Source organism: Orbicella faveolata, unplaced genomic scaffold (assembly GCF_042242905.1).
Source record: "Orbicella faveolata isolate gen_17 unplaced genomic scaffold, um_ofav_v1 contig_12, whole genome shotgun sequence".
Taxonomy (NCBI): domain Eukaryota; kingdom Metazoa; phylum Cnidaria; class Anthozoa; order Scleractinia; family Merulinidae; genus Orbicella; species Orbicella faveolata.
In genome coordinates this window covers 19,484,954-19,497,885 of record NW_028301539.1, presented here as the reverse complement: position 1 = coordinate 19,497,885, position 12,932 = coordinate 19,484,954, and the positions used below count along the sequence as shown (strand labels likewise).

The following is a 12,932-nucleotide window of genomic DNA, read 5'->3' as shown; positions in this document are numbered from 1 at the left end:
GCTGCTCTGCGGCGTTATTGACGCTCACCGAAGAGTGGAAAGAAAAACTTGATAAAAGCCACGTTACTGGTGCTGCTACACTGGACCTTAGCAAGGCATTCAACTGTATCTCTCACGATCTTCTGTTGGAAAAGCTTAGATTTTACGGACTGGATGAAAGATCATGGTCCCTCCTTCAGAGTTACCTCTCACATCGCTACCAACGAGTCAAACTGGGAAACAGTTTTTCATTGTGGAATGTTGTTCGTAGTGGTGTACCCCAGCAGTCAATATTAGGACCACTTCTTTTTAATATTTTTATAAACGATTTGGCCTATGCTATAAACGAGAGCAGCTTATTAAACTTTGCAGACGACACCAATTTACATGCTTCAAAAGATTTCCCCACGCAGTAGAAAACATGATTAACCAAGATCTGTTCAATGCCACCTCTTGGTTTAAACAAAACGGAATGATCGCCAACCCGACAAAATATAACGCCATGGTGTTAGGAAATGCTACTCAGTGTGGCATTAGCATCGAATATGCGGGTAAAGAGATTCCAGTATCCAAGGAGATAAAACTACTGGGCATAACTTTAGACGAAAAACTAAAATTTGATTCACACATTGCGGACATTTGTCGCAAGGTGGGGAGCCAAATAAATGCTCTAAGCAAGTTAAAGAACATTCTACCTTGCAAAACGAAGGTATCCTTATATCAAGCTTTTATTTTACCATATTTTTCTTATTGTAGTCAGGTTTGGTATCACTGTGGAAGGAATATAGAAAAACTGGAAAGAACAAATGCGAGGGCCTTGAGATTTGTGTACAGCGACAAGATCTTGACGTATGAAGCGCTCTTAGGGTGCCTCTGATCAACATCAACCTTAGAAAATCATCACACTCAAGACATGTTACTGACTGTGAACAATATTATTCAAGGCAGGGCTCCATCCAGCTTCAAAAATCTTATAACTGAGAAGAGAACAGCGTACAATCTTCGCAGAAATTTTAATCTTTCCATACCTAAAGTGAACACTACCAGATATGGTCTTAAGTCATGGCGTTATGCAGCAGCAAAGTACTGGAATATGCTACCTCGTGATATTCGTTCCATGGCAGGTTCAAAAGACTTTTTGAAAAAGATTTGGCAAACTGATTTTCATGTTTAATACACTTTGATTATATTTTATCGCTTTTAGCTCGGTTTTTTTTAGTGATTTTTAAATTAGCTTGATGTAAATGCCTTTTCTTTTTAGCTCCTATAATGTTGTACATTACTTAATTTAAATCGTGGAACACCTGGAAACTAGCGAACAGCTAAGTGTGTACTTGTCCATGTTAAATAAAGTATGTTTATGTCTATGTCTATGTCCACTATCTCAAAATATTGCCAAATTTGTTAGACCCCTCATTTGAAGTGCCCATTGAATTTTGTCAACGCCCTTGGTCACAAGTTCAAATTTGTCTTAATGTGATTGGAGGGATTAGTACCAGGGATTAGTTGCTGCAACAACCTCCATGTGTACACTCAAGGCACAGCCTTGCTACACATCAACCAGTTTCCCTGTGTAATGACTCCACATTGACCTAGCTTTTAACCAAAGTAAATTTACAAGTACAGAAATAATTTGAGCAGTTATTGTTTATTCTGTAATTATTAGTATAAGTCAGAGATGCAACATGAGTTCATTTGACATAATTCATAGAGTGTTCAAAATGTCATGTATTGGCAGTTAGAATAATTTTGTTGTAAATCAAAACAAATATTTTCAGCCATTTGCCTGGATCAAAAGTTATCTTGTTCCAGTGTTTTTCTTTAAGCTAAACAAAAAATTAGAACACATTATACACAAGGCTGGCCCTAAACATGTTCAATCACTGGGTCCTTATAATTACATGGTTGTATTGTCATTACATAAATATCAAAACAAGGAATACTAAAATATACTATTTCTGAAAATTTGAAATACTTTGACATTCCTTGTTGTTACAAGCAATATTTTCCAGACATTTGGTTAGAAAAGTAGTCAAATGCTTGTTATGTTCAGAAAGTCCACTAGACAAGCGTGCTATTCAGATTGTTCAACATGGCACCTTATTAGCTACCATGATTTTGTAGTATATCAGAACAATACATCCTCTGTGATTATATTTTCATACTTATCATTGCCACCGTGTAACTTGCCTGCATCTGCACTGATCAAAATAATCATAAAGCCACATTTACCAGACTCAGTGCATTTCCAATGAAATTAAGAGGAACAATTTGGAAAATCATAGAAACCAAGATAGCACTGACCAGGGTAGCAGCTCTGTTTGCCCCACTGCTCTAAAAATCGTCACATCATCACATTATAGAACATGCAGTAGCAATTGCTCCAATTTTCCTCGATGTCTCACTGTGATTGGTTAGCCTTTCTCACCCTTTTTGCCATTCATCTACATGGGAACCACCAATACAACAATCAGTTGCCCTTGAAAGCTACCTAGAAGACGTGAAGAGTGAACTCGCAGACTTAAAACTCACAAAGCCTAAAAATAATCTATCACCCGCGGAACACGCGGCTCTCAAAGCCTTAAAGCGTGACAGCGGAATTAATATTAAAAAGGCAGACAAAGGAACAACCACTGTTGTGATGAATACAGAAGACAAAAAACAAGAAGGTCAAATCCACCTAGACAACATAAACCACTACAGGCCTCTTGAAACACCCATGGTAATTTATACACAACATGGGGTTGAACAACTCATCAACGAGCTCTACCGTAGAAACCACATAGACGAAATCACTAAAAAATGGCTTTGTGAAACGCCAAAACCGCCTCGCATTCCAGAATTCTACACCCTTACTAAAATACACAAACCGACCCCGGTCGGTAGACCAATAATATCAGGGTGTGAAGGCCCAACAGAGAAATTATCATCATTTGTTGACAAACTACTCCAGCCTATTGCAAAACAACAGAAGTCTTATCTCAAAGATTCAACAGACTTCATTAATTTCATAGAAAAAACGAAAGTCCCAGCAGACGTTATACTTGTTTCAATGGACATAACGAGCCTCTATACGAACATACCACAAGAGGAGGGAATCCAAACAGTATGCAGAGCATACAAAACATTTTACGTAAACAAATCTCCTATCCCAACACCACTACTAGAGCAATCGCTAAGGCTAATTCTACAGGAAAACTCATTCCAGTTTGCTGGAAAAAACTACCTCCAAATACATGGCACAGCCATGGGCACAAAGATGGCAGTAGCATTTGCTAACATCTTCATGAGTAAGGTAGAAACAGAAATCCTAAACCAAAGCGCATTTCAACCGCTCGTCTGGAAATGATATATAGACGACATATTTTCACTCTGGACTATAAACAGGGATGAAATATTACAGTTCATTGAACAAGCAAACAACCACCACCCGACAATAAAATTCACGGCTGAGGTTTCTGCAACGGAAATGACATTCCTGGATACGAACATTTCTAAAGGCAAAAGATTCAAAAAAGACTCAGTTCTTGATGTGCATACCCACTTCAAGCCTACTGAAACGTTCCAATATATACACTTCACTTCATCCCACCCACCGGGAGTTAAAAAAGGTTTCATCAAAGGAGAGGCTTTAAGACTTCTCAGAACAAACTCTTCTAAGAAAATATTTGAAGAGAAAATCAAAGCCTTCAAGCCACACCTTATTGAGAGAGGTTACCCAGAGAATCTTATTGAAGCAACCCTCTCTGAAGTGAACTTTGAAGAGAGAAAACTAGCCCTCCAACCAAAACAGAGAGAAAACAAACAAATCTTGCCTTTTGTCACACAATATCAACCATCAGTGCCAAACCTAAAACAAATCCTAATGAAAAAATGGCATTTAATAGAACAACAACCATTACTGAGCGAAATCTACAAGGATCCGCCCCTCGTTTCATACAAAAGAGGGCGTTCGCTCAAAGATATACTTGTGAGAGCCAAACTATAAAAGGCTAAAACACGCGCTTGAGAGTCATGCAGGCCTGTCAACCCCATTTTACACTGTTGATTTTTACCAGACAGGCCCCGTCACAAGCAGTGAGATCATGTACACATTGTTAATATCATTTGAGCCAAGCACGTACAAAACAAAACAACATTTAATCCGCAAAACCAACCATGTGCAGTCTCCAAAACTAGAGACCTAACAAAACACATAAGCGCATCCTTGCAGAACTGGTTGTTTCTGCAATATATACCAGTACAAGTTCAAAATTCTACATATTAGCCACTACAAGAAACACAGCGTCAAGCTGAGCTCGCAAGGATCAAAACAACATGAATACAATTGGCTAAAACTAAATAGGCAATGACAACACAGAATTTTCGATCCTCCACACGAGTATAAGTAGGATGGGGAACACCCCCTCTCCGGATTGATAACGAGAACTCATCTCTATCAGTCCTTCCAAATAATCGGCAACTGAAGAGATCCACACGATAGGATCAAAACCACGGTCTTGCCTGACCAATACCTGATAATACCATGTCAGAAAACCTACTAACGTCAGAAGGGCTAATAGCAGTCCCTGGCAATTCTAAAGCCATTGAAGAGGAAAACATGGACACCTCAAGCATTCTTGAAGACGATCTTCTTGACCAGTCCGGAGACGACGAACTACCGTCCTTTCAAGTGCCAAACGACACCAGCCCACAAAAACAAACCGCATGCCAGAGCAGGAGGAAAAACCGTGAACCAAAGACAGCTGCCAGAACGAACGAGAACCCTCGAAAACGTCGCCACAGTCCGCAGAAAGCAAAATCTTCCACACGGAATCAGCCATCAAGTCATTGAAAAGGCACACAGACAAAGGAACTTGCCCAGAATCCCTACAATACAGGGCGAGGGCTCGGATAAGAGCAGACAATGAATTTAAAACGGACATTAAGCGTCTCAGAAAGAACGCTGACCAAGAATTCGTCAGAGCACTAACACGTTTTCACTACCGTGAAATCGACCGCGCTAGGGTCGAATTAAACAAATCAAAGAGACCAAAAGTAGTGCAAACGCCAACTGAAAATGAGAATTGTAAAAACAAACCAGCACGCTCGGCGCCAGCTGCATGTAACACTGATGTAACAATCACGAATGTTAAAGAAATTACTGGCAGTATCCAGGCTAGTATTGCCCAGTTCAGCAAAATGATGGAAAAATTAGGAGACATTGAGAATAAACAAGTTCAAAAGTACAAATGTGTATTCTCTGACTCCCACTACAACACAGGGGCCAAAAATAATGCAAAAAACACAAGAGGAAGGAATGCAAAAAGCAATCTAACGAACAAAGAGCGCAGAAAGATCAAACAAAAGAAACAATCACACATACAAATAGAGGCGAACCAAAAACATATAAAAAACCCCTCAAACAAAGGACTCTGAAATGACCAGATCAATTTGCTGGCAAAAGGGCTCAAATTTATCCCAACACCCGTGACAAAACAAACACAAATAAAGCGTCAAATCTTGCGTGACTTTGATCAGTACGCAAGAAGAATGCGCCTCATGTACACATTTCACGGGCAAAACAACGAACCACATCCTTTCCATGTAAAATCTACATGGGAACCACCAATACAACAATCAGTTGCCCTTGAAAGCTACCTAGAAGACGTGAAGAGTGAACTCGCAGACTTAAAACTCACAAAGCCTAAAAATAATCTATCACCCGCGGAACACGCGGCTCTCAAAGCCTTAAAGCGTGACAGCGGAATTAATATTAAAAAGGCAGACAAAGGAACAACCACTGTTGTGATGAATACAGAAGACAAAAAACAAGAAGGTCAAATCCACCTAGACAACATAAACCACTACAGGCCTCTTGAAACACCCATGGTAATTTATACACAACATAGGGTTGAACAACTCATCAACGAGCTCTACCGTAGAAACCACATAGATGAAATCACTAAAAAATGGCTTTGTGAAACGCCAAAACCGCCTCGCATTCCAGAATTCTACACCCTTACTAAAATACACAAACCGACCCCGGTCGGTAGACCAATAATATCAGGGTGTGAAGGCCCAACAGAGAAATTAACATCATTTGTTGACAAACTACTCCAGCCTACTGCAAAACAACAGAAGTCTTATCTCAAAGATTCAACAGACTTCATTAATTTCATAGAAAAAACGAAAGTCCCAGCAGACGTTATACTTGTTTCAATGGACATAACGAGCCTCTATACGAACATACCACAAGAGGAGGGAATCCAAACAGTATGCAGAGCATACGAAACATTCTAAGTAAACAAACCTCCTATCCCAACACCACTACTAGAGCAATCGCTAAGGCTAATTCTACAGGAAAACTCATTCCAGTTCGCTGGAAAAAAACTACCTCCAAATACATGGCACAGCCATGGGCACAAAGATGGCAGTAGCATTTGCTAACATCTTCATGAGTAAGGTAGAAACAGAAATCCTAAACCAAAGCGCATTTCAACCGCTCGTCTGGAAATGATATATAGACGACATATTTTCACTCTGGACTATAAACAGGGATGAAATATTACAGTTCATTGAACAAGCAAACAACCACCACCCGACAATAAAATTCACGGCTGAGGTTTCTGCAACGGAAATGACATTCCTGGATACGAACATTTCTAAAGGCAAAAGATTCAAAAAAGACTCAGTTCTTGATGTGCATACCCACTTCAAGCCTACTGAAACGTTCCAATATATACACTTCACTTCATCCCACCCACCGGGAGTTAAAAAAGGTTTCATCAAAGGAGAGGCTTTAAGACTTCTCAGAACAAACTCTTCTAAGAAAATATTTGAAGAGAAAATCAAAGCCTTCACGTCACACCTTATTGAGAGAGGTTACCCAGAGAATCTTATTGAAGCAACCCTCTCTGAAGTGAACTTTGAAGAGAGAAAACTAGCCCTCCAACCAAAACAGAGAGAAAACAAATGAATCTTGTCTTTTGTCACACAATATCAACCATCAGTGCCAAACCTAAAACAAATCCTAATGAAAAAATGGCATTTAATAGAACAACAACCATTACTGAGCGAAATCTACAAGGATCCGCCCCTCGTTTCATACAAAAGAGGGCGTTCGCTCAAAGATATACTTGTAGAGCCAAACTATAAAAGGCTAAAACACGCGCTTGAGAGTTGTGCAGGCCTGTCAACCCCATTTTACACTGTCAATGTCTGCATGTGTTATGATTGGCCACAGCTAATACTTTGGTTTTGACTCTACAGCAGTCAATTGAAAATACTAAAAATTATGTGACAAGTAAACAACCTATGATGTGATAAAGGAAATTGATGTAACAGAACAAACTCTTTAAGTACATTGCCAAGTCTCTTGCAACATTGCTGTCAGCCATTATGCTAACAAGTTAGCGGAATTTGAAGGGCAGTAAGCTATTACAGCTCCATTATTTTGATGCTTGTGGGAGTCAACAATCATGCATGAACCATCTTGGTTGATGATGAGAAGCATGGTTCTGCCTGTGGTAACAACTGCATTACTCCTTGATTGCAGAGTCGAGGCTAATGTGTCAAAAACTGATGCCAGCTGATCTTCACAGTCCTGGCCAAAAACATCAATGCTCTCGCCTATGGAGTTCACAAAGCATTCCATTCCAGCCATACTTAGAGCATCTTCCACTGACACATCCACTCCCTCTCCTTAAAAAAGTTCATCATCTTTTTTATAACCTCTTTTCATTGCTTTGTACAATGCGTACTTCCTTTCCATTGAGAGAACACTGCCATGTGGTGGTAGGAAGTTGTCCTGAAGATAGAGGTAACCAAAGTACAAAGCTATGAATGTACAGGCATTGCTTCCACATCTTCCTGAGATAGCTGACTGACAAAAGTCAGACAGGAAACTCCACTGAAGAACATCGGTAAGGCCAGTTATTGTTTTGCCAACCATAACATTCTCACAGGGTCCTATCTGAGGCAGGACATAGATTGACTGCTGTTGAAGTACTGGTGACTGCTGCAACACTCAGTTAACAGGAGTAGAACCTTGTGGGTGAAAAGGCTGCTGCTGTGACTGGGTGACAAGAGTAGACACGTGTTACAGTAACAGGTTGCTATTGAGACATGATGACAGGAGTTGTCTGCTGTTGTGACACCATGACAGGAGCAGACGCTTCCGTTACAGGAACACAATGCTGTTGTGACATGGTGACAGGATCAGACACTTGTGTTACAGGAACAGCCTGCTGTTATGACATGGTGACAGGAGCAGGCACTTCTGTTATTGGAATAGGCTGCTGTTGTGACACAGTGATAGGGGAAGACACTTGCGTTACAGGAACAGCCTGCCGTTGTAACATGATGACAGGAGCAGACACTTATGTTACAGGAATAGGCTGCTGTTGTGACAGTGATAGGGGTGGGTACTTGTGTTACAGGAATAGGCTGCTGTTGTGACATGATGACAGGAGCAGACACTTGTGTTACAGGAATAGGCTGCTGTTGTGACACAGTGACAGGGGCAGACACTTGTGTGACAGGAATAGGCTGCTGTTGTGACTGGGTGGCAGGAGCAGACACTTGTGTTACAGGAAAAGGCTGTTGTTGCGACATGACAACTGGTTGCCGTTGCAAAACAAAGTGTTGCGATGGGTGGAGGCCTTGTAATTTAGCTGCTTCTTCCTGCAAGACACCAATAGATCTTTTCCTCTTTTGATGATACATACTCCACCAGCTATGAATTTGTGTCTCTTTAAGGACCTCCAAACCCCCGTTCTCTCATACAAGCAATTACAGCTTTTGGGTCTGCTCTGACACCACTTGATGCTTGTCGGTTGTAAAAGGAGATCATTATCTCCTTTTGAGCAAGTGAGAAAACCACCCTCTTGCCAGAGTTCCTCTTGAGCCCAAACCCCTTTGAAGGCAGATAGGCGTCAGGATCCTATCAGTATCAAGTAGCAATGGGAACTGCATTAGTTCAGGAGCATGATTTATGAACCGTATGCTGTATGCATCACCCTGGCAAGAGGTGCTATAAAGCTGCTCATCACTGCCTTGTGGTAAATCAGCGGACACAGATGCACCTGTTGACCCAGCCAAAGGTGAACACCTTGATGAAATTTTCCTAAGATGTTCTTTGGTCTTTGAAACTTTTCCAGTACCAGCCAATGAATGTGCTATTACTCCTCCTGCATATTCCCCTTCCAAAGGAAATACAAAGTTTCCAAACAAGGAAATTGTTGTGTATTAGGATCCAGATCCCCTCCCGGTTTAATGTATTAGAACCCAGATCCTCTCGGTTGTAGTGTCATGCACGAGCTGTCATCGCAGAATAAAGATATCGTTGTTGTTAGGTTCAATCCGGTTGAATCCTTTCTTAGCACTGACTAGTTCGGGACACAAAAGAAATGTCTTTGAAGGTCCCCATTTTCTTGGGAGCTTTGCTTCTATCAATGAACAACTGAAAACAGGAAATAATTTTCCATGCTCTGTAGGAGAAAAATACTTATAAAAAGAAATTATTCACTCCTCAGCACTAATTGATCTACTATGTTTACTGTGCAATGACACTGGCACATAGAAATAATTATGGATCACCCTCCCCCTACAAGTTAGCAGTACAGTCTGCCTCTACATTTAGCTCTACTCTATACTACAAAGGTGTAAAGCATTTTGTATAAGATCCTACACTGTCTTGGTCACATGATCAAAGCATATTTCAACATTCATTTCAACTTTTGATGCTAACTGCAAAATGTGTTTACATACAGTTACAGCGTGCAAGATGGAAGCATAGTTAAGATTGTCCTAAAAACTTGAATGTCACGCAAATTGTCCTCAACTCACTTGAGTGTTTACAGCTAGAGTAGGAAACCTGAAATGTGATAATCACCCTGCTTCAAATACATGGTGGGTGCAGTGGCCTCATGGTCAGTACACTCATCTCCAGATCGAGCGGTCCGGGTGCAGGCCCTGGCCAGGGACATGGTGTTGTGTACTTAGGCAAGACACTTCACTCTCACACTGCCTCTCTCTATCCAGGTGTATAAATGGGTACCAGCAAACTTAATGCTGGGGGTAACCCTGAGATGGACTAGCATCCCATCCAGGGGGGAGTAAAAATACTGCTAGTCACTTCATGCTACAGAAACCGCAATAAGCTCTGGCCTGATGGGCCACTTGGCTTGTATACAGACTTTACTTTTTTTGTTTTACTTCAAATACATGCACAAAGTTGTTGATGTTACAAATGTTATTCTTTGTCTTCAACAAATGACTCTCTTCCAGGTCCACTGCCCCAAGTGCTTTTTAAAATCATCACATTATAAAATGATAAACTCTCTTCGTCTACATCTTCATATTCATCATGAATATGAAAACAGCTGTAACATACAAAAGTTAAAATTGAGCAAATACACATTATATATTTACCTGCACAAGCTGCCCCAGCTCCTCACCAGTCTCCAAATCATTGCCAAGACGGACATAACGCACAATCTTGTGGCTTATGTGTGCGAAGTGGGTATCAAGAGCAGTTTTTCCTTCCCCAGCTTCAAAGTTGTTGTATTCTAAAAAATTTAGGTTGAATACCTCATTCACCTCACAAAGGTAGGCCAGAACAGCAGTATTGTGATAATGGAGACCATTGTCTGTAGATAGAAGACAAGTAAGAGAAACATGAAGAAGACAGCATAGAAATATTCATATTATCTTGAACAAGTGACCTCTAGAAAATTCTCATACCCCCACAAGTAGTGTTTGAAGGGTTCGCAACAGCAAATCTTAATTGACATATACAGTAATCATGTTGTGAGATCCCTTCAAGACCAAGGATTTACATTGTGATTCCCCCTAAATATTCTTCAGTGTAAAAACTTGGCCTATTCCTTATAAGTTACCTTTATGAAGTGAGAAGAGCTACAAGTAAGATGAGAATCTAAATTCTCCTTGGTGCCTTTTATACAATCTCTTCAATTCAGTGTGATTTTTGAAAAAATGAGGGATGTAAACAATGTCACCAACCACAGTTTTTGTTAAAAGAGCTTGCCTTGAGCATAATATGTTAACAAAGCGGGATAAAATAGTCCTGTACAACTAGCAACAAGTGTAGTCACTTAATGTTATTACTAGGTACAACAATAACTTGCATTTTGAAAGTGTGTTTCCTTACTCATGATAGCACCCCGGAAATTAATCCCTCCTTGGCAAATGATCACCCCTTTTCCCCCTTTTCTACCCAGTGCCTTTGCTTCAACTAAATTTATACTAGCAGAGTATGGGGACAAGGAATTATAAAATCTTAGACATGCAGTATCAAATTTGTGCAAAATAAAAATATCACCGATACATTGAGCATCATTGAATAAACAGTCCTATTTCCATCATGAAAATAAGCCTGTCCACATTTGAATAAGGATGATTAATTTATCCAGTGGCCTGGATAAGAAGTAATAAGAACGTGTTTATGCATAAAAAGTAAACTTTCAAACCAGAAAAGAGGTACACAGCAAAGCCCCGAAAGGTTCTTTTTAGCCAGGTAAAGCACATATCCAGCATACTCTGGGTAAAAAAGGCACCCTGTTTGGTGTCCTCTGACCACAAGTCAAAAACTTCACTGGTCTTCTCATTATCTGAGACTTTCGCCATTATGTAACATCCATGCAAAGAAATACCTCTCTTCCCATACCAGTCCATCTGGATTTCTCTCCTTCACTTTCCTAGTTCAAGTTTCATTTTGTAGTCAATTATCGTGACACACTCTCCAGGCTTCATATTCTTCACAACAAACTGGTAGTAGTCACCCTCATGTTTTGTTCATAGCAAATGTGACAAATAGTCATAAAGTGCTCCACACAGCTCTGTTAACCTTGGCTTCAGCTCTGTTTTGCTAGCATCTGGAAGCATTTCAATCTCTCTTAATAGAGAGCTGTATGTAGCACAGAAGGGTGAAATATCTGCACACATTGCTTTGTGGTCTTCTGAGCAGGCATCAAATGCATATGACATGCACAGTTCAAGACAGGGTGAATGTTTTTGTGCCAGTTTGAAAACTTGGTTTTCAAAAATGTTTGATAAACACGCACATCTTTTATCATAGATGATGTCTTCAGAACCGGACACATTGAAGATACCTCGTCAATAAGTGAACACAGTTCATCAAAATTACTGTGGCCAAAATCGTCGCAAAGATTACACAAACCTGCCAGCATTGTGTACATACAGAAATTGGTGGGCAAGTGGGTGTAAAGATATGTTCTCTTGACTCCATTGGGGAATTCCAGGAGGTACTGGTCCACAAGTCCCTTGATTGTATCTTGCCAGTACCTGACTGCTGTCTCCTCACCTTCCACCATAACACTACAGCATGATCATGCCCGTGAAACATCATCTCAATAGAGAAATCCAGTTAATTCCTCAAGTACTTACACACTGACATAATGGCGGGTGAACTTGTACTTGTCTGATGGGACACCTCCATGACCAAAAAGTATGCAATGCACCTTTGCCGCTATTATGGTTTTTGAGGAACACTGGAAACATCGCTGCAAGGTGGAATAGGAAAAGTCCATGGCAACAATTGACAGAAGCTGTCTTTTCTCATCAGGATAGCTTTGAATCCTGCCTAGATCTCGTGCTGCCTCAACATGGGACTTGAAGATGTCTGAGGTCATGCCACTGAAGGAGATTCTACTGCCTTTCAAACTGCCCCCAATCAGTACTCTCTGCTTCTGTTTAGTATAATATTTCCCAGGGCTGAATCATCGAGGCAAACAATTGGACTGGCTCTTTCTTCCTAAACAGAACCAACAAGGAGAAAATTAATTTCTCACTATTTCATTTATTGCAGACTGCTAAGCTCAAGGCTGATAACACTGTAATGTATGCTCAAAAATTACTTCAAAATATTTCGACTTCATTTTCAGCAATGTGCAATTATTCGCTTACCTCTAACTTGCTACACTTTTTTTCCA

At 40.4% G+C, this 12,932-nt stretch overlaps 3 pseudogenes; 2 read left to right on the top strand and 1 right to left on the bottom strand.

Annotated features, from left to right (window-relative positions):
• Positions 1-307: 307 nt before the first annotated feature.
• LOC110058644 (uncharacterized) lies at positions 308-12,632 on the bottom strand (annotated as a pseudogene).
• LOC149117012 (uncharacterized) lies at positions 2,621-3,967 on the top strand (annotated as a pseudogene).
• On the top strand, positions 5,512-6,937 carry LOC149117011 (uncharacterized; annotated as a pseudogene).
• Positions 12,633-12,932: the final 300 nt, after the last annotated feature.